The sequence below is a fragment of the Bombus terrestris genome, chromosome 10 (genome assembly GCF_910591885.1).
Source record: "Bombus terrestris chromosome 10, iyBomTerr1.2, whole genome shotgun sequence".
Taxonomy (NCBI): domain Eukaryota; kingdom Metazoa; phylum Arthropoda; class Insecta; order Hymenoptera; family Apidae; genus Bombus; species Bombus terrestris.
Window position 1 is genome coordinate 8,279,418 of NC_063278.1, and position 20,974 is coordinate 8,300,391.

The 20,974-nt window shown below is 41.5% G+C and overlaps 1 long non-coding RNA gene across 1 annotated transcript; it reads left to right on the top strand.

The window, feature by feature from the left end:
• Positions 1 to 2,137: 2,137 nt before the first annotated feature.
• On the top strand, positions 2,138 to 20,481 carry LOC125385718. Its single transcript, XR_007225285.1, has 3 exons — positions 2,138 to 3,173; positions 3,573 to 3,781; positions 19,959 to 20,481. It is a non-coding gene; the product is annotated as an uncharacterized LOC125385718 (long non-coding RNA).
• Positions 20,482 to 20,974: the final 493 nt, after the last annotated feature.

The following is a 20,974-nucleotide window of genomic DNA, read 5'->3' on the forward strand; positions in this document are numbered from 1 at the left end:
CAAAATATAGATACTTTCATACTAAAACAATAAAAGATAAACATACAAAAAACAAAACAAGATTTTTGGATCCAAAAATTCATCCAGCTCATCTTAAAAGAATTAATAAAAAATTGGGATGAACGGACGATTAATTCAACAACCGGAAATCTCTTCAAAGAACGGTCGCGCGTGGCCGACGGTGGACCGATCGAATCCATCGTCTCTTTAATCCGACGTTGGGCAAGTTAATCTCGTATCAGGCGGCAAAGAGCCGTTTCGTGAGCATTCGGTTTCGAGAGCTTTCGAGCTTCCACGATTCCATACATCGATGAGCTTCCATTCCGTAATTGCGAGCATCTCCCTCGGGTACCTCGGTGATAACGCTTCCGGCAATAGGATGGTTGCATTGTACATTAGCAGATCAAGTTCCGTAGTCAGCTAACCGTAGAATCCATGATTTCACCGCTGAAACGTAGATTCGAGCCCTCCCGCGTTGACGCTTATTAGGTACGCCAACTTTAACGCGATCCCCAAGACGCGAACGACCCTTCCTTTCCAACGACGATTTCCTACTTACCTCGGCTAAGGATGGAGAAACTGAGAATCGTCTAGGAGAACGATACATGGGATTTAATTTAAGAATTGCTTATGGTTGCTGCGTTTGTTTAGATTCCAAGAAATTTTATTAAAGGCAACGGTAGCTGAGGCTCTCTATGGTTCTCGGTAAATGATCATATGGTGGATGATGGAGGAATATCTTGGAGGAGTGGTTATGAATTAGTATCGGCTAAGATACAGTTGTTTGTTAAGGTAGACCACCGGTATAGAGTGATTTTGTCTGGCTTTTATCGCAGGCAGATCTAAGTTGATATGCTTTATGGTAGAAATATTTTCTGCCTCTCTGTCTCTTTTAATATTTTAATTTGTAATTCGAATATTTATTTTTCATGCAACACAATCATCGACTTTATTGAACAACGAAATATACGATATACTGGATATAATTTATGTTAGTAGTTAACGCGATTAATCATCCAAAATACAAATTAATACATTTAAACAATTTGAAACAATTACTCTCAAATCACATTCCTCTTCGAAATAAAATTACAATTCCGTCGTAGCTAAACTAATGTTTAAGATAAAAATTCCAATTCTTCTATATCTAAAGTCATTTCTACCAAATGTTAAAACTAAAAGAGCTATTTCCAATTCCAACCTCCCTCCCTATCCAGAACGAACAAACTAGTTTCCCTCATCAGAGAAACTATATGGTCTTGCAACATCGATTACGGATCCGTAAGCGGAGTAATTCTGCCGGCAAAAATCGTGATACGCTCGACGGAGTCGGTTAAAAAGGGCAGCGAACCGAGCGAGCAGGGATCGGGTACCAGGTTTAATTATCGGAAACCTTTTCGGTTTCGCTGACTCGGTTCGCTCTTTTATCCATCGGCGGCGTCAATCGCGCTCGTGGGCGCGCGCATTCCACGGGAGCAAAATCTTGGACCCTCGCAGCGCCTAGAGGTCGAACGTCGTCGAGCCAGCTTCCGTTGTTCCACCAGCCAGGAAAAACATAGTTGCACCGGGGCGAAAAGCGGCGCAGGACCATGGTCACCGTTGCGCAAACTCGATTAAAACGAGCGTTAAGCGATCGAGCGGTCGCGGGGGTGGAAAGCGCGCCGCTTAATAGGGTGTGATAGATCGGGTAAATTGCATCGGTGCTAATGGGATTGCACGCGATGGTGCTATAACCATTACCGTGACCGTAGAGACTGGTATCCGTGCCCTGAAACCACCCCCATGGAGCGTTCCCAGCGATCGTCCTCGCCCACCCTTCGATTTTCCGCTCTCTTCTTTCTCTCTTCTTCGCATTCTTGCATCCCGCGATCGGAGAATCTCCTCGCTTCCCCGAACAAGATCCACGAAACGTGTTGTTCGTTCTATTCACTCGCCACGATAACACGCGGATTTAATAATTAATGTAATGAAAATCGTCGCGCGGTAAAATTCGAATCGCCATGATTCGAGTTTTCGTTGGAGGAAGGATAGCCACAGCGTAATCATTTCAACGGCAGTTTGAAATTTCATGGGAAATTCATTGAGAAATTCCTGACGCCCTGCCATACAGAATTTCCATCAGTATGGTCAAATTAAATTCGTTATCGGGCTGGATCTCTCCACTGCTGCGCGATTAAAGCGCGAGTACGTTGTGTTTCGGGCTGGTTTTATGAATTTACGGTAATGTGCGGTTGGGTGTTGTAATTGGTCAGCTGTGACTTTTTTAAGGTATACATAATTGTCATAAATTAATAAAGTTAATAAGCTTAAATTATATTGGCTTTTAAAAATCAATTTAATCGAATCGCAACATTTCATTGTACCTACGTAATTAAGATGGTTATGAGGAATAAAATTATTACAGTTCGATTTATCTACAATTTCGTAATCGAGATAGATCTTGTCAAAAGTAAAAAATACTGGGATGGTAGCATATGTTTCTAGTCAAGGCAAACTGTAACGTGTCAGCTCGGACAGAGGAAAAATGAAAAGCTCCTCTTATCGCGAGCAACGAAGGTTGTTCGTTGATAATTCTCTAAACCAGATGTACATATTCCAATATTCTGTCTAGCCCCTTTGAAATGTTCCAATTATTCCAGGAATGAAAGATTAAAGACCCCATCGCTTTCGATGTTAACAGTCGTTCCCTAGAACCTGTCACTTCATTTCAAATACAATACACGAACCTCTCCTTTCCTATTCGTTAATCTCACCCCTTCATCCCCTTCTGTTCTATACATCAATTACCTCAGTAACGAAAATTAAAAAAACCCCTACCATACTCCACGTACAGAAATCACAACGTCCCATCGTTTGCATCCATAACAATTCCCCAAAAACGCTATCGAACCTTGTCCCCGAGTTTTCATACTTCTCACCCCCGTTCTTATTACAACCCCGAATCTACAAAGGGACTGCGATTGTTTGGAAAAGTCAACGTTGCAGGATCGGCTATAGGGTTGACAACACCCTTTTTCTGGACCGGTACGATTGATTTCTCCTGGTTTCGAGCACCGAAACATTTCTCGCGACGCCTCGGGGACATAGACGACGAACCTGGAGGCAGGAACAACGAACGTGACGACCAGACATCCTGTTGCACAGTAAAACAGAAGCTACAGTGACTCTCAAAGGTATTCGAATATGTGAGTTGTATGAAACATTTTGAAACTTCATTAGTAGCGTAATAGGTCACGATTATCGTCGTTATATTGGTAAAGGTTGAAACTAATTTAAAGATGTATATATCGTAGAAACTACAAGGTATTTAGTGTAGATGCATATTTCACAGAGATCGTATAAGTATTTAAACAATCAGTTTAACACTTATTACATGTATAAGCTGGATATTCACTTTTCTAATAAATATACATATATTTGCAGCAAGTACCTTGTAACTTTCCTATACATTTTCAGAACATATTCAAAACAATCGTGCCTTATTACACTGCTAATGAAATTGCAAACCTTTTTATATAACACACATAATATATTCATAGAAGAATTCTATAAATGTTGGAATACTTTCGCAGGCCACTGTACAGGAACAGACCAATACACAGAATATATGGAAGAGAAAAAAAAATAAAAAGAGGGGAGAAAGATTCATTGACATTTAGTATGGCGAACAAAAAGCACGGACGACGAAGGGACAATGGCTGTCGAATTCTTTGTCCCACGCCCGGGACTGGATTTTTAATAACGCCGCAAAAATAATGGAGATACCACGGCAACAATGGAGGTGAGTCTTCATTAGAGGGCCGTCCCGTTCCTTGATCAAATGCTTGTCTAGCGGCCAGCACTGGTGTCAGTTGGCAGGGCTGCACGCGGCTCACGACACATTTTGCACGGATCATTCGTCGCGTCGAACCGTTTTGGCGCCTTTGCTTTCCCGTTTCTTCACTCGCAAGCGTAGTTTCCCTTCCTCCACAGTTTTTACGCGAAGAGAAGTTTGGATTATCCGGCTATAATTTTGATTCGCCCGTGGCGCCGGCGGGAAGTCTCGGTTGAGGATGTGCTCGACGATGTATAGGTATAACACGCCAAGTCAAATAGCAGCGCGAAAGAGTTACGATTTCGAGGACTGACACGGGTAGGCGAATCTCGGTCTTCGTTTCGTTTTTGTAAGAGGAAAGTTTGTCTTTCGACATAGGGACGATTCTTCGTGAATCTATGGGAGTCTACGTCTGCCTGTGAATCTTTTTCTCAACGATAATTCTGGTCTTCTTTTTTGTGGCGAAGTTGTTGAAAATTTGATAGTTGAAATAAATGGTATATAAAATATTGCCGCGATTTCCTGTGTGTGGACAAGATAAATATCTACTTGAGTTCCATTTCGTTGGTCGTGTCTACATTTATTTCATGAAAATATTAATTTGTATAAAATATTTGCAGTCTAATTATAATACATGAAACAATTACCAAAATTTATTTCTCATAAAAAGTTCGTGTCTAACTTTAAAAATTCTAAATATCTTCACAGTAAAGACATCTTTATTGAATTATTTGCTAAGTCATTCGTTCATCGTGAAAGGGTTTAAGTTGAAGAGACTTAGGTTTCAAAGTGGACCAGGTGGAAAGGAACTGGAAATAAATCGGAAATAGTAAGCGGTTTAATCGATAGTCATTCTTCTGGACAAATATTGCGAGAGAGGTTTTCCAGGTGGTCAGCCATGATTCGTTCGCAAAGTGCCGCGTCTTTGTTGTTTCAGAGGGTTAGACTCCGTAGCGTACTTTCAAAAGCTGATTTCCTGGCCACGGTAGATTGCTGTCCGCTCTTTGTTACTCTTTTCATCGTGGTACACAAACACAAGGTCACGCATACTCGTCCACTGTCACGCGCAATTCCTCCGTCACAGGTCAGATAAATAAATAGTACGGGAAGACTCGGCAAATATTTGCAAAGACCCCGCACACCTGAAGATAGAAGCGTGCTACGTAAACGTGCTGCCCTTGATCTCTTTTAGCTCTTCGATTCTTCTTCATACGCGTTCCTCGGCTCTTGAATGCAATACAAATCCTATCACGTATAAACATCTGACAGTTACAATTTAATAATAAAATGATGGACATTTCACCTAGTACGCGTTTCCATATTCAACCAATTGTTGCTTTTGTCTAATTCTATTTCTATTTCTTAAATCTTGAAACATTTCTCGCATCTACTTCATATGTTACCAAACCTACTGTTTCAGTAATACAATTTAAGCTTACAATCGCTCTCAAACAATTATTTCCCCTAAACATAAACTCATCTTGTTGCTCAACTCAACCATAAACCACAATTACAAATAACGAGGCTCGCTCTATCTCCTAATTTTCCAAACAACTGAGCACGTCATCCACCTAACATTTGATCTTTTCACCGCGAACTTACAAAAAGGTTGCCACAATTCTCTATTTCGAACCCTAGGGTGAAACATAATACCTCACCTCGTATATCTCATAATTTCGACCGAGATTCGGTGGCAAAAGTATGTTAGTACATGGATTCGTGGAGAACTCGAGCGTTTCCGGTTGTATCGCGTCGTTGAGCCGGGGTCGAGCTTCTGGCAACTCGAGTATATTCATAAGCAACGGGTGTAAACCTCATAAGCGATGCAATACACTTCACGACTGTGGTTCGGAGCGGCGCTCGGTGTATTTCAGTCGGCGAAGACGACGCTTTACAATGACACCGTCCCGTGAATTAACAAACAGCCCGGTGGCACGTCGTAGCCTCACGAGAAGTTAAGTGCGCTGCGAGTGATACACTCGCGCGTGCAAAGGGGATTGCGAAATGCGAACACTGACATAATTCGCGTTTTGCGCTACCCCAACCGTCTTCCTCAACCGCCACGACTCGTCTTCCTTCCGGTGACGTTACGGAGAACCGACGAAGTTCTTCCCTCGCTTGTCACGTTAGGTAAAAACGGAAATGTTTCCCTCGTCTGTGCAACTGATTAGGAAACGTCTGTTTGCCTCGTAACGCTACCTTTCTTTATTTCGGAGCCGTTTGTTACTTGCATTAAAAGGACGATAAATCTCAGGTTGGTTTGGCAAGATTCACATTGTATAGTGGGTAAAATTTGTGTCCATGTAGGTATGAAAATTTGTTGAGATGGCGCAGTATGATTTAATATCTGACATCGTCCTTTTTATTCTCCTTATACTAAAATCATAAGTGTCCTCACCTTTTTAGTAAGAAAGTATAATAGATTTAATATCTTTTTCTTTTAACCTTAATCATGTATATTAAAACGAGAAGTGTGGCATAACAAACATAGTATGATAGCAGTGATTGCAGTTTGAACTTATTGTATCATTTCAACATTGACCATTGATCCTTTTATACTCGATCAGGAATTTCTATGGTTGAATTTATGTAAGAAGAAGGACAACATTGTATGATGAAAATATTCATTCATATAGTGTTCCTAAACCCTGACAACGTAGATGACTGGTATTACCAGTATATTAGACCAATTTATACAGACTCTTGGTAAATGCTATATTTACCGAAACATAGATTATATTAAAAGTGAAATGTGACCAAACAGTTTCAGAGAACTCAATCATTCATCTTGAGCGGGGAATTCAGTAGATCTGCAGATTGCGCTCGATCTAGTCTCTCGATTTTTATCGTCCATATTTTGCGGCTACGGTAAACGTTTCGGTGCACGAGCGTGTATCGAGGTCCAATTAACGGGCGGGACCCGTGAAAATATATTTCACTCGTTAATTGCCACGGCAGCGACAAGTCCGACAGAATTTCAGCATAGATCCGATGAAATACGGGGAGAGCTGGTCTCGTGAATTGCCTGCGTGCAATTTATAAATTATAATAATCGTATATTATAGTCGGGGCGCGTGTATCCGCGTGCAACGGTTAACGGGCCAGCGAAATATTTGATAGCTAGCCATAAATTCGATCGTAAAAACCGAGACGCAAGCGTCGAATGTTCCTTTCGTGGTATGTCGCGGATTTCGCGCGTTCCAATGGCCGTTTGTTGCCAATATCATCAAAAAGTCGATAATTCCACGTGGAAAAAGTGAATAAAATACTGATCCTTCAATGGTTTTTCCAAAAGCGTTCCAAAAAATTGTTTTTAAATCCTTCGAATGAAAAATTGAACTAAACAAATGTTATCGCGTGTATCTATACCATATTCGAACAAGGATAATGGCTTAATTTTACAGTTATTTATTGACCTATTTTTTAATCAATTTATATTCTTTTTTCTGTTTTTTAACACTGTGATTACGATAAAGAATTCAAAGGATTAGCTTGACGTTTGTTTTGTCATTATCTTTTCCTTCCATCTGGATTCTAAAATCGCACAAAAATTTGCAATGATAATATTTATTCGATTGCACTATTCATTATACTTTTTTCATCTTCCCAAGTCACTTTGATAAAGCATACAAGACACGATAAAATACGTCGTGTCTTTTTAAATCCTCAAAAAAAGGATCATCTTTTCAACAGAGGTTCTCTGCTTTTCATCTTCGTCGTATTCTTTCACAAAAATGTCGCCTTTTTATCCGTACCATTCCCTGTTGACAAAATTCATTCCTATGTACGTTGATTCTCATAGTCCCGCGCAGCAAACAGCGGAACAAACGGGGAGCTACTTAAACCACTAGGCCTGAGGATGGTTGGCGCTGCTTCTGAAAACTTTGCTGTGCCGCTAACTCTCCCGTGTCAAGCCGAATCTCGCGGATATTACATTGACGCTGCAGATTACCGGGCCGGAGCCGCCGTTTGCTCAGCACATATTACAAACTACCCCTCGGTTCCCACCGTTTCTCTCTCCCCATTCCGCCGAACCTATGTGTCTCTTTCTCTCTCTCGCGGAATGTCAAATATTTAACCGAGTTTCAACGCGGAATATCAAATGGAACGATCGATAGGAGTCACCGGCTTTAGTCGGACACAAGTTACGCGCGCACACACATCCCACACCCTATCGCGGTTCTCTTCTCTTTGACTTCCCTCCTTGTAGCCAAACAAGCCCTCCTGTTCTTGTCCGTTCCTTTCGTTCGGCCGCTTCTCGATATCGTGAAACGTGCGCAAACACCATTCTTTCATGGATTTCGCCGGTTGCTGTCCGTGGAAATTACGTCACGTTGTTCCCCCTTTTTCCTTTTCTTCTTCTTCCTTTCTCCTTTTTATGTTTGGTCGGTGCCGCCATTCCGCCGCCGTTGCTTTTCCTCTTGCAAATTAACGACGTCGCCGCGCGAGGGAATGGAGTGGAATAATTGCCGAGAGAAAACTGACAATACAGAGAGGCGACTCGATGATCGCGGACAAGTGGCACGGAAACGGATCTCGGAAACTGGAATTAAGGATTGACGGTCTCTAACCATTGTGTTGCGTTTACTGCCCGACAACGTTGGAAAAAATTAAACACAGCTGGAAATTACCACTGCGTTCGATGCCTCGATTAACATTCGTGACTGTTGCATTGTGAAATCCTTCGGTGAATGGAGCTTTGTGTGGCGATAATCGGTTGAAATTATAAATTGCGATCGGGTAATTGATAAACGAATAGGGAAAGGAATTTTTCAATTAATTGCGTTTTAGAATGTATTATCCTTGAATGTAAATTTGCTTTATATCGGTACACATTCAAATGACTGAATTTTCGATAGAAGAACTACTTAATAAATCAATTTAATCCTTTTTATAGTATGCATCCACGGTCGTGAATATTCGAAAGAAAATTAAGATATTTGTTTTTCTATTATTTAATAACAAATGAAAAATATACGTGAGGATTATATTTAAAAGGCAAGTTACTTTTTCAAATTGTTGCTTCATAATGTTTAATATTGAAAACTCGTATTTCTTTCCCTTATTTTTCAAGTCAAAGGAGTTCAAGATTTATTTGAGAATTTGATGGGAATAAAATGGAAGTTCCTTCTTCTCGTTCATCGATTTTACTCACAAGGAAAACAATAACCGTGGACCTTTTTCCGCGAAGATCAAAGAACTTTCTAGCAACGTCATGACGCGAAAGCAGAGGGTTTGACTGGAGGGTATTCGCGGATTCATAACTCCGTTCGTGAAAATGGACCGATCCTTTCAGGGCCATTTTCGTCATCGGTTCGATCTGCCATGTTCGTTGCACTCGTCACCGATTCGGGATAGTTGGTACAATGGGATCGTTCGAGCGTATCGGCCTGATATTTTTCTGTGTTGATATCGACGAGTTCCTCCGTGTCATCCATCGAAAAAGCACCAAAGTTAGCGATACCCCATCGCTGACGTAATCTAGATTTTTTCAATCTCGATTCCACTATTCGAAATTCCACTCGTATTTCACAAACACGTCGCTGCTGGAAAATTTTCTCAAGTATTGAGACATATACAGAGCAACAGATTAATTTACAATAGGAGATTAATACAATAGGAGAAGGCTGTTAGATATCAAAAGAATAATCTGCTTCAGATAATTTTATATCGAACTATGAGCCAATTGAGATTATATTAATTTTTGCTACTTGTGTTTCATGTACGGAAGATTAGAATTGATAGAACCACTAGAAGATTTGACTTAGTGAAATCAAATTTAGCATATTAACAATTGTACAGACGACCCTCTTTTCCCCTACAAAGTAAGATATATAATATTTAAAAATGTCCTCATAACAAATAAATAAACAAATAAATAAATAAGTACAGATTTCCAAAAATTCTAAGTACTAGGATTCATACCACAGTCTTGTCGCCATTATAAAAGAAAATTAAATTAACTTCCGTTCGATTGTAAAATTCCCTCGTTAGCCAGATAAAGCGTGCTTGCTGCATGAACAACGTAGTTCTGCTGAAAAAGAAGGTACACGTAACCTAGCCGGAAGAAAGATTCGCGTCGTTCTCGGCCACTTGTTTCCTCCGACGGGGCCGTGGCAAATAATAACCGTGAGGAAATAAGAAGAGGGAGGGAGGGTTAGAGCAAAACGTTGGAAGAATCCACCCCAGTTTCCCTAGGGCTATTGTTGCTCGTTCTCTTTCAGACAGGAGAATCTATCTGACCGCGATAATCGATCGGGATGAAAGTAATTTCCCGGCACAAAAAAACTCGTTCAGTTATTTATTACGAACAAACAGCCGACGTGCACGATCTTCCAAATTATTGTCCCGTTCCCATCCATCGAGTAACAGGCCTCGGATAATACGATTCATATAATTCCAACCGAAACTTCCACCCTCGGTCGAACAATGCAACCCGCTAATTTAGGAGATCGTTCCCGAACGAAGCACTCGCAAACCTTCTAAATCTGTAATTTTCTCGTAACCTTCGTTGTCTTACGGATGGAATTTTTTACGATCGACCGATCGAGACGACGATGGTTCTTAAAGTCGACCATGGAAAAGGGTAGACGTTCACGAGGACAGATAGGAGGAAGGAAAGGGGTTAGAAGAAAAGACAAATGGACTCTGCAGTGAACTTGGGTAGATTCGACGAAGAAACCAGGCCACGCTCTACGGCTCTACCTTATCGATTCTGGAAGCTGACTCGCGGGTGGTCCGTTCGCGTCTACACGATCCTCTCTTCCCTCGACATCTTTTATTTTCGATCGGTGGCGGCACGAAAATACACGGGAACTGGCCCGCGAACTGCCCCCAGGGGGCGGACCCTTCCACGTGGGTGGCTCTCGCGTGCCGGGCCCTAATACGTTTCTAATTGAAATGTTTATCGGAGGGACCACTTCTAGATCGCGTCTTCGTATACCGAACCGATGAACAAGAAGAGATTTATTACGGGCTACGGGAGATTCGATGATTAAATATTTGGCTGTTACATAATAAGTGGCGCGTTTCTACGAAGTATTACTTCGACGAGTTATTTTACAATTATTAAAGGAAGCAACGATTGCGTCGATTTGTCTATTATTCTGTTTCAATACATTATTCTCTTCAGTGGTTTAGTGATATTTTTAATTTCTTCGTTACGATATTCTATTATAGGATTTGAAAGTACCATTATTGGGATAAAAATTGAAGCAATTTTTATTCTCTTTCACCACGAAGAAAAAGATATATAAATATATGTATATGAATTAATTGTATATATACGTAAAGATGATTTTATGTTACATGTAAAGATCTATAAAAATAGGACCCTTGGATCATTTTTCTTTGTGAATATAAATTTATCTAAATTGTTGGCTAATTTCTCGAAGCAACGAGAATACCTAGTTTTAAATAATACTGAATTTGCCTCGGTTTAGTTCAGGATATTTAATATATTTAGCGATATTTTGGAAAATCAGAAGAAAGATTTCTTCGCGAATGATATGAAATAATGGTGCTTGAGAACGTATATATTCCCTTTCTTGACGTTCTTTCATGGAGACACGAAGATAGTCGAGCAAATCGCATGTTATGATACGACGAAGGTATGTACCTACTTCTACATTGCGCAATAATGGGGGAAACGGAAATACAGGCCTCCGATAGACACGCGTGATCTTTTATTCTTTTGTCGAGACTTCACAGCCAGTTGCACTTAATGCATTCCCTTTGTGGCTGCAGCCTATCAGACGGTTATAAGAGCCCTGTTTCCCGAGCTCGTGTGCACGAGTACTCTATATCATCGCTAACATTCCCCATTAATTTGCATTTCTAACGACGAGAATGGCGTCGAAAACAAGTACGCCTCTCTATCGGTTATCACATGACATTATTACAGGCATTAACCCCCAATAATCTAGATTATATCGTTCTTATTTTCTACGCTGTAGTATCTTTATTCTAAATATTTCAAGATATTTCTAATAACACGCGTGTCTAAATGTTCCTTAGAATCATTAAGATACGAATAGATGCGTATAATTCCATCGATACATCCTTGATACCTTATAGTAGGATTACCAACGTATAATTTATGCACATCTAAACATACGATGCATGGATGCTTACAATCAAACTGATATATTATAATGAACGGTACGGCTATATATTTTTAAGAATTTCTATTTCCTCAATAGATAAGACCATAAAAACTTACATGTACCTATTTAAAAATTCAAAGTAGAAGTCATTTGACATTATATATATATAATTCGATCACTTACCAGATCTTTCAAAAATCATTCTGAAAATCTATCCAAATTCCTCCGAAAGATTATCACCTGCGATACAATTTTTATATAATCCAACAAAAAATTCGACTACAAAGAAACAACAATCAAGCTACGCAAGTCGTAGACGCGACGTTGGTTCGCTAAATCATCACCGTTCGAGAATGATCCAAAAATGCGAACGTTCCAAGAAATTTGATCTTTCCGCGGTAGGAAGCACAGAGAGTGTTATATATATACATGTTCTTCTCGACGGCAAAAACGTAGTGCAGTGTACTCTCGACGGTGGTCCAGGACGTCCACATCGTGGACGGGTCTCGTGGTCTCGCCAGCTCTCTCACAGGAACGCTTAGATCCCGCGCGACAAATTCTCAAGCGCGCCGCTTCGTAATTGCGATTTACGAGCCGTGGTCCTCTCCTTCTCTCGCTCTTCCCCCGTTCCAACCCTGTTCCACCTCTTTATTCCTCTCTTTCACTCCAACCCCTACTTTCCAACGAGTCGAGCACTTAATGGCGTGTTGAATAACGGATTTATATACTGGGCCTCGAAATACGCGGCAGGACGTGGTTCGCGATACGCCACGGACGTGTTTACGACGCCGAAAATACAAATTGCGCCGACAAGAAAGAGGGAAGGGGGCAGTCGAAAAGGGTGGGCAGAGCTTGTATGCAGCTTCTGATATCACAAAAAACGCAACGACAGACGGTACGCGACGATACCAACGGAAATAAAAGATGATACGCGTGGTGTAACCACGGTTCATTAAGCGGATGGCCGTCGAGAGAGACATTGGATTCGAGCGAGGCTCGTTAACGACTTTCGGAAATGGCGCGCCGTGCCGCTTCACGTATCCGGTCGAGTGTTACACTTCAAAAAGTTCACTGTCGTTTCAATTAATCGGCCAACTTCCTCGCGACAGCGCGAGAAAAGGGGTTCCAAGGGATTAGACGCGGATAGGAATGGTAGATGTTGGCTTCTGTCTCTGGAGCTTCGTTTTGGAGTTGCCGTCCCTTGAGAGAAATATTGTTACGCCATTCGTTTATGCTTCGCTACCCCTCGTGTGTTTGAGGTGCTTTATGGATGAGAGAGTTTGTTGGTTTATTTGTTTCACTTGTGTATTTGTCAGTGTATAGAGTAGATACAGAACAATAATGAAAACAGTTATCGTATTCGTGATGACAATTTGCTAAAAGAAACTTAAAAGGCTATAATTTTTAACCAATAACATGTTTTACATAGCGTCTTGATATATGAAGATCTCGTGTTAACACGACGCAGGAATCTAATCTATCACACGAAACTCTAAAAAAAGTTGCATTTCTAATAGCAACATTCATCTTCTACGATCAGAACTAATCCAAGTCGAAAATAGTTAATCAAACGTTAGAAAAGGATGAACCCTTCGGAGCGATGATCATCAACGGAACTGAATTTATTACGAGCCCCAGACGATTCGAAGCTTATATACGTGTACTTTTTTTTCTTGATTCTTCGAAGTAGAAGACGAATGGCGAAATCTGACGAGACCGACATTGTTGTACGCTTAGGTTCTCCTCGTGGAGCGAGGGCAGAGATCGTCGGGCTTGTTTTTATCGGAAGACGTCGGTCGGTCGAAACCTGTCGAAAAAGTCGGTCTCCAGCCGCGTGTGGCTGCCATCCAGACTCGCGGCTGAACGAACGTTTCGTACCAGGGCGCCAGAAAAACGCGATACTGATTCTAGAAATCCCGGAATCGGTTCGTCCGCAACACATGTCACCGAGCGAAAAAACCACGACGCTCGTGGGATCTGCCGAAACGACGGTGTCCTTAACTTCGACCAAGTCGAATTGTTAACAGTCGAATTTCCTGTGTCAACGCTAACAGGCCCAGGGTTCGTAGAATACAGTTTAATGGCGTTTAACGTAATATTTCATGGAATCAAGCAAGACATACTATTCTTTTGTAAAGATGATTGGAAGATATTCTTTGATCTTATTTTAAAATTTTTGGTAATGTTGTTCACATTTGAAGTTATGCTATTCTAGTATTCTAGTTATTCTATTTGGATAGTGGAAATAATAAATAGGTGTCAAGTTTACATCAGACATAAAGAATGAATGACTAGTTATTTCAAGAACATGGCAAACTAAAAATTGTAGAACGTCTAAGTTAACTGAACAATAGTAGTATTTTAAAAATTAAATCTACGTGCAATATTTTGTAACTAAGAACATACCACGACCAAAGACTTGAACACAAGCTACCAAGTAAAAACTACCAAGTAAAAACCATCAAAACCTTGCAACTCCAAATCCTCGCTCCATATCTTCCGCCAGCGTCGTTCGATTACATTCTTCGCAATCCAATTCTCCCAATACCTCTTACGCTGGAAAGAAAAGTGGGACCACGTGGATGTGTCACGCCGAAACGATCTTCGACCTGAGCAATTCGAGAGCTCCCGATCTCTAGTGCTTTTTACCTTGGAAGTATGAGCACGTAACTCGCTGGGAGCAGCAGAAACGTCGAAGAAAGGGCAAACAACGTGTGGCTGCCATCCAGGCTGGCGAACGATCACGAGCAGAGACCACCGTAGCTTCCCCGATGGAACTGCGCGCGGCTACCAGTCCTGAAGGACGCGGAATTGTGCAGAGAAATGGGGAACGTAGAGACGATGGCAACGGTGAGCAGCAGGACAAGGAAGAAGGGACAGAACGAGCTGGTGCACAGTGTGCTCTGAGAGGAGAAAAGCTTGGAGGTTGGAGAAAAGGGGGTTGGGTTAGGAACCGAGTCGGCGGCGTGTACTTGGCAATCGAAGGAAGCGATAAACCACGAAGACAATACGAGCTCTCCATTGTCGGGGAGCTACGGAGTCTGGGGTGGAGGACTGTCTTCGAAGGAAGGCAAAGCCAAAGCGGCGAAAGAGGAGGAACAAGCAGGAGAGCCGAGGACAAGCAGAAGGAATACGAGGGGCAGGCGAACGTCGCGAAGGTCCAGGCAAAAAGTAAACCGACTACCGGGCTCTCTCCTAGTCCTATTGACTAACTTCAGCATTCACTGGCGTCCTCGACGTCGTCTTCTTCTTCCTCCTCCTTCCCCATCCTCCGCGGTTTCCTTCCACCCTCTCGCTTTCACTCGTTGCTCCGACTGGCTTGCACCCTGTCCAAGCTCCTGCAATTAATTAACTCTCGACCATGGCGATCGGGCTGGCCGATGTTCGGCGAACTTTTAATCCGGCCTCTGCTCGTGACTCCCGCTCCTCGTCGTCATCGTGCCCCCGGGAATCTTTTTCGGTTGCTGTATACCCCGTGGCTGGTTCCATCGCTCGTTTTTCTTTTTCTGTCTTTCTATCGTTCCACCTTCTTCCCCTCGATTCATCCCAACTTCGTATATATGTATATATGCGGTTTGATGTTGTTGCTGCAAGGTAGACGCTGGTTCTTCCTGCTGCTGGGTTGAGAGACTCTTTCGGGTTGTACTGTTCGAGAGAAACTATTATGTTGCTTGGATTCTCGAGGAATGTTTTTAGAGTGCTTGTGATTTTTATTACCGTGGGTTGAGGAGGAAGGGGAAGTCTTTACCCTGTGGTCTTTATATCGATTACCGTCATTTTATATTCATTTTGTACAATAGTGTGAAGTTGATACGATGGAACAAATTTAATTACGAAATTAAACAAATTTAATGACAAAAATAAGAAACAGACGAGGATTAAGTTTTTGGCTGGCGCAAAAGTTAAAGCAATATTTCAAGCTCAAATTAAAAAATATTTAACGATCGCTGTTTCGTGTGAATAATTGCCACGCGTGAATAATCGCCACCCGTTTTTCTACCCCCGAAACTGGCGTCGACCATACGTATTTGCACCGGGCAATAATCGACGTCCGGATACCGAGCTCTCCGACGTTATCAATCCCAACGAGGACATCGAGGACGATCAACAACCGCACCGCAAGAAATTCCGTGCAAAAACAATCCGAAAGCTGGAAGTTTCCCTGATGAAAAGTGGGCGGACGCGACGAAACAAAGAAACAAGGACGAAGGGAATCCGTTAACATGGTGGAAGCCGGGGGTGAATCGGTCGTTCTCCTCGCGGAAAATATGATTCCCTTCCGCCGGTAGACGTTGATCGAGAATTCCTCGATTAAGACGTCTTTCTCTTGTTTCTTACCTTTTTTCTTTTTCTTTTCTTTTTTTTTTCGTCTTTCGTTCATCTCAAGGGGAGAGATTTCCTCGCGCTCGAAGCGAGAAAAACTTGCCGGCCGAGTGGAGGGGGATGAAACGAGCCACCTGCAACGTCCTTTGCGAAGAAAGGAAGTTTATATTCCGTCGTTGAAAAATGCCGTCGTATTGTGGCGTACCGTGGAAGCCTCGAAGAGGACGTAACGGCCGGGAAATTTACGTCCAACGAGATTTATGAATATGCACACAGGCGAACCAGTGGGATCGTGCCGGTTTCATGGAAGCAGCCTGCTTATGCACCAACTTCCATGCGATTCGATCGATTTAACCTTGGAAATTGTGGGCTGGTTCTTTGTCCTGGAACCATAAACCACCGAGAAATATCTTTCACGGACACGTGCTTCGTGCGACTAAAGTCGATCGTTGAATTAATCTACTTATCTATTATTCACACCTCCGAAATATATCGCATTATACTTTGATAAAACATGTAGCTGGCGGTGTAAAATTACGGTAAATACAAATTTGTATTTTTCACAAATGGAAGGCTCAATGAAAAGGTGATACAAATACGTTTTTCTCTAAAATGAGATTGAATGACATAGAAAAAATTTCTTTACACGATGTGCATAATATATACTGTTTATGAACATTAGATACAGAAGAAAAACATCACAAGCATAATCTTATTGATTTTTTAATTGGAATGTTACTTTATGCCTAAACAGAGGAATATTTTATACAGACTTGTATTAAAGAGATATTATATTAAAATACGCTCCTTCAACCATTAAACTGCATAAAATTCAGAAAAGTAACAAAACTGTACTTATTATATACTTTGTCTAACACGCATAAATCCCTTTCTTCGTAAATTAAACAAAATTCTTATTATGCAAGGTTAGGAAAAATTAAGTAAAATCCTGGCCAGTTAACGTGACTTGCTACAGTAGCACGAAACACAGACACACGACAAAAGAAGTCATAGTATGGCGGATTAAACCTTCAACCCCCTCTACCAGTCTCGTCGCTGCGGGTGATTTCTCAAATCCGTGGTCGCGCTAATTACAACGTTTTTCTCCTATCCCGTGACCGCTAATAACTCGTCCCTCGGTCGCATTAGGGATGCCTTGTCGCGCTTTCTGTCAAAAAAAGCACCGGCAAAATCGAGCGAGAAAAAGATAGAAGAGGAATGGTAGAAAACAAAACGAAATGGAATGGCCAGAAAGGAAAAAGGAACCGAGGCGAAGGAGCTGTCGTCCTGGTTTGGGTTCCCACCAGCGCGAAATTGCAAGGATGACCTCAGAGGTCGCAGGACTAATGTATGCGGACGTACAGTTCTTTACGTGCTCCCTTCTTTCCCTCCCTGTACCACGATTTCTCGTGCTTCCCTCGCCACCTCGCTGTTTTTTACCCTTTAGTCCCCGTGGTGCACGCTCGCCACGGACTTTACGTAATACGTAGGCTCGCCAGAAACGTTCCAACGAGTAGCATGAAGTAGGGAGGGAAGAATTCTTCTTCGTTGCTGTACTGCTTCGTCGACTAAAATGGAAAAAAGGGAATGGCAGAGTACCGGCGATTCCTTATCTGGAAAAGAGACCGCACAGCCTTCGCAAAGCTCAAAATGAAATCGTGAAGAAAATTATGAAAAGTGCCACTTGATTTTTAAAACAGTGGAAGAAGCGAGGATGAATTACAAGATAGCTGGTGAAATTTCGAATGTTATTTCATTGTGTTACTTAGAAAACAAGGATGTATGAATTCGAAAGTTGACTATTGGAAGCGTCGCCGAATTTTTCTAATTTTCCTATTGTTAAATTGAAATATGCTGTGATCATGTATTACCTCTTACAAGAAGAAAACACATCCATTGTACTAATATATTCTACATTATGTTCCTTGTAATCGATCTTCGACAATTTAGAAATTTTAAAAGATCGAGATCGTGGAAATTATGACTTCATACAGCCAGCAGACAGGATAGACCATTTCAAAACACTATGCATCATGGAGCACACATGGAGGAACACGCTGGATATCGAGCTCGTTCGAAAATTATGAAATGGTAAATCTTGCGAGTGGTCTGATTTTTGTCGGATATTCGCTGGGAATTCGGAAATAGATATGGATTCTAGCGATAGTTTTATCGATAGAGGATGAATGGAGTTGTGGAAGGTGAATCGAGGGGAAAAGTATAAGGTTCGTAAATCGTCGGCAGGGCTTCCATTTTGGATAAAATAGTAATTCGAAGACCGGAGATTCTGGAAGTTCGTGGCGAACGTTAGTTTATGACGTCAAAGAACGAAACGGATCGAAGAACAGCTGTGGGCACATTTGCTGGGATTAAGAGCCTTAATCCTCATGACGGGTGTTGATGTAGAAAAAGGGAAAATAATTCATGGCAGTGAAAGTTGACACTGAAACGGCCGCGTCTTTCGAATTGTGGCGTACTAATGTAAATTAACCACCAACCAACGTAAATTAACGTAAACTAAAAAGTCCACATTTAAAGAGCATTTTACTTGCGATGAGTAACGAGCAATCTCAAATCTTTTAACATTTACACTTTAAAAATATTGAAACTTTCAAGCGTTCAAACTTTTGAATCTTCAAATTCTTTAATTGATTAAAGTTAATGTTCTAGACGAGAACAACATTTCCAACGTTCTTAACTCAAGCTTTCTTGTCGCGGGATTAAAAAGTATATTAAATTTACGTACATTCTCCTCTTCCCCCATATGAAACATAACTCATAAATCACCCCAACAAGCAGTGCGATATATAAAAAATTCTATAATTCTTTCCAAATTAATTTTCATCGTTTCAATCTACGGAACACGAAGTTTCCTACAGTGATTAGCTGTATCCAGAGCCTCGTTAGCGGTGAGGTATTGCCCGTGGCAAATTACTCAGCTGATTACTTAGCCATTACGTTTTATCGCGCGGCGATTTCTTTCGAAAAGAAGCAGAACAGTAAAATACGACCGGTCGTTTCGGTTCGATCTCGATAAGAAACGCAAGTTTTCAAGTGTGACGAGAACGTTACACGCGCTGCGTGTACCTACGCCATCCCTTGAATACAACTTTCGAAGGAATCGTCGTCGTTAATGTTATCGGTGGCGCGCATTTTACAAAAGTCTTTCGCCGAGTCACGCGACGAACGCGCGCGAAAACGAGTCACCGGCTAGTAAATCATCGGAACTCGTCATTAATCACGGAAAGCGAGCGCGAGCACGCCGCGATCCGACGCGGCCGTTACAAATTGTGTTACGCGAGATGCGCGCGAGATAATCGCGGCGAGCCAGGCGCCGATTGCCCTGCTGCTTTATGACTCGTCGTTTGGATGGTTTCTGGTGTCGCATATCCCCGTCAGTCTATCTACAACGATTTTTCTCTCCCTTCTCTTTTATTCGAAAGCTTTTGTAACGCGTACAACAACGTACTGAATTTTTAAATTGCTTCCCTGTACAATATCGAAAATATGACTTGTATTCTCTTCTTCTCTCTGATCTTCTCCCGCAGTCTTCGTATGTGTCATCTTTCAATGTGCAAAGTCACGTATCTATCTCATACTACAAATAATATTAATTTATCATGTTTGTCATAATTTTATACTTTAAGTACCCTGTTTGACCTCAAAATGAATCACAAATGAACCACAGAAATATAAACTATTTCTAATGTTTCTAGAGACGCGAAAGAACCGACTATCCTCAATTTGATTCCTGAAGCATCATAGCCTCAAAGGTCGTAGCATTGAAGAGGAACGAAGACTAGGACGCGGCGTAGAAAGCGAAAACGTTGATTCTTTCGCAAGAGTGCGGATTCTGCGGCTGTATTGCGAAGGGTAACGACGAGCGAACGGATTTCGCAGATCGGCTTAACCTGAGCCACCGTGAGCCTGGTTGCAGCTGTCGTCCGCAGCGGAAACTCTGCCTGTCGTCCGGAATCCCAACTGTGGCAGCGCTCCTGTTGCGACGACATCATTACTTATGCAAGCTCCACTTACAGCTCGTCCTAAAAGCCGTTCGTTTCCCCCCTCGTCGTTGTCAAAGAATGCTCGCAACCCGTATCCTTCCTGTCGAAGAACGATTTCGTCAGGCTTTCACGGTTTGAAACGACCATGTTTTTCAGTTTATCGATGCGATTATAAACGTTTGATGAGTTATTTGGACACAGATATACGAATAAAAAGTATTCAAATTGGTTAAAGGTGTATTTATATTTTATTGTAATATATTTAACGCGTGTAAAATATATGTGTTAAACCAATAAAATGAACCTCTCAAAAATCAAACTGATCAATTCCATTTTGTGCGAACTTCTCAATATCTTGAAAACTAATTTTATGTTAAATTGAGTTCATTGATATCATGTGTGGTGTATCATTGTTTACATTATCTTATGTGTATTTTTTATTTCACTGTATACGTACTTACCTAATAGAGTCGCCACTACCTTTAACATTTTTGTTTCGATTTAGAAATCGATACTTGTTGAAGTATCGCATGATATATTAAGAATAGAATGCAGGTTCGCGGGTATAATTAACGGAATATTTAATTGACGTAAAACCTTCAAACCGTGATAAATGTTTATCAAAATGTCAGGATCTCAAGGAACTGGTACACGGAGGCAATGGACAGCTCGCGTGCACATTCTACTCGTCGGTTCACATTTCATGCCGGATAGCTAAAGCTAATGCC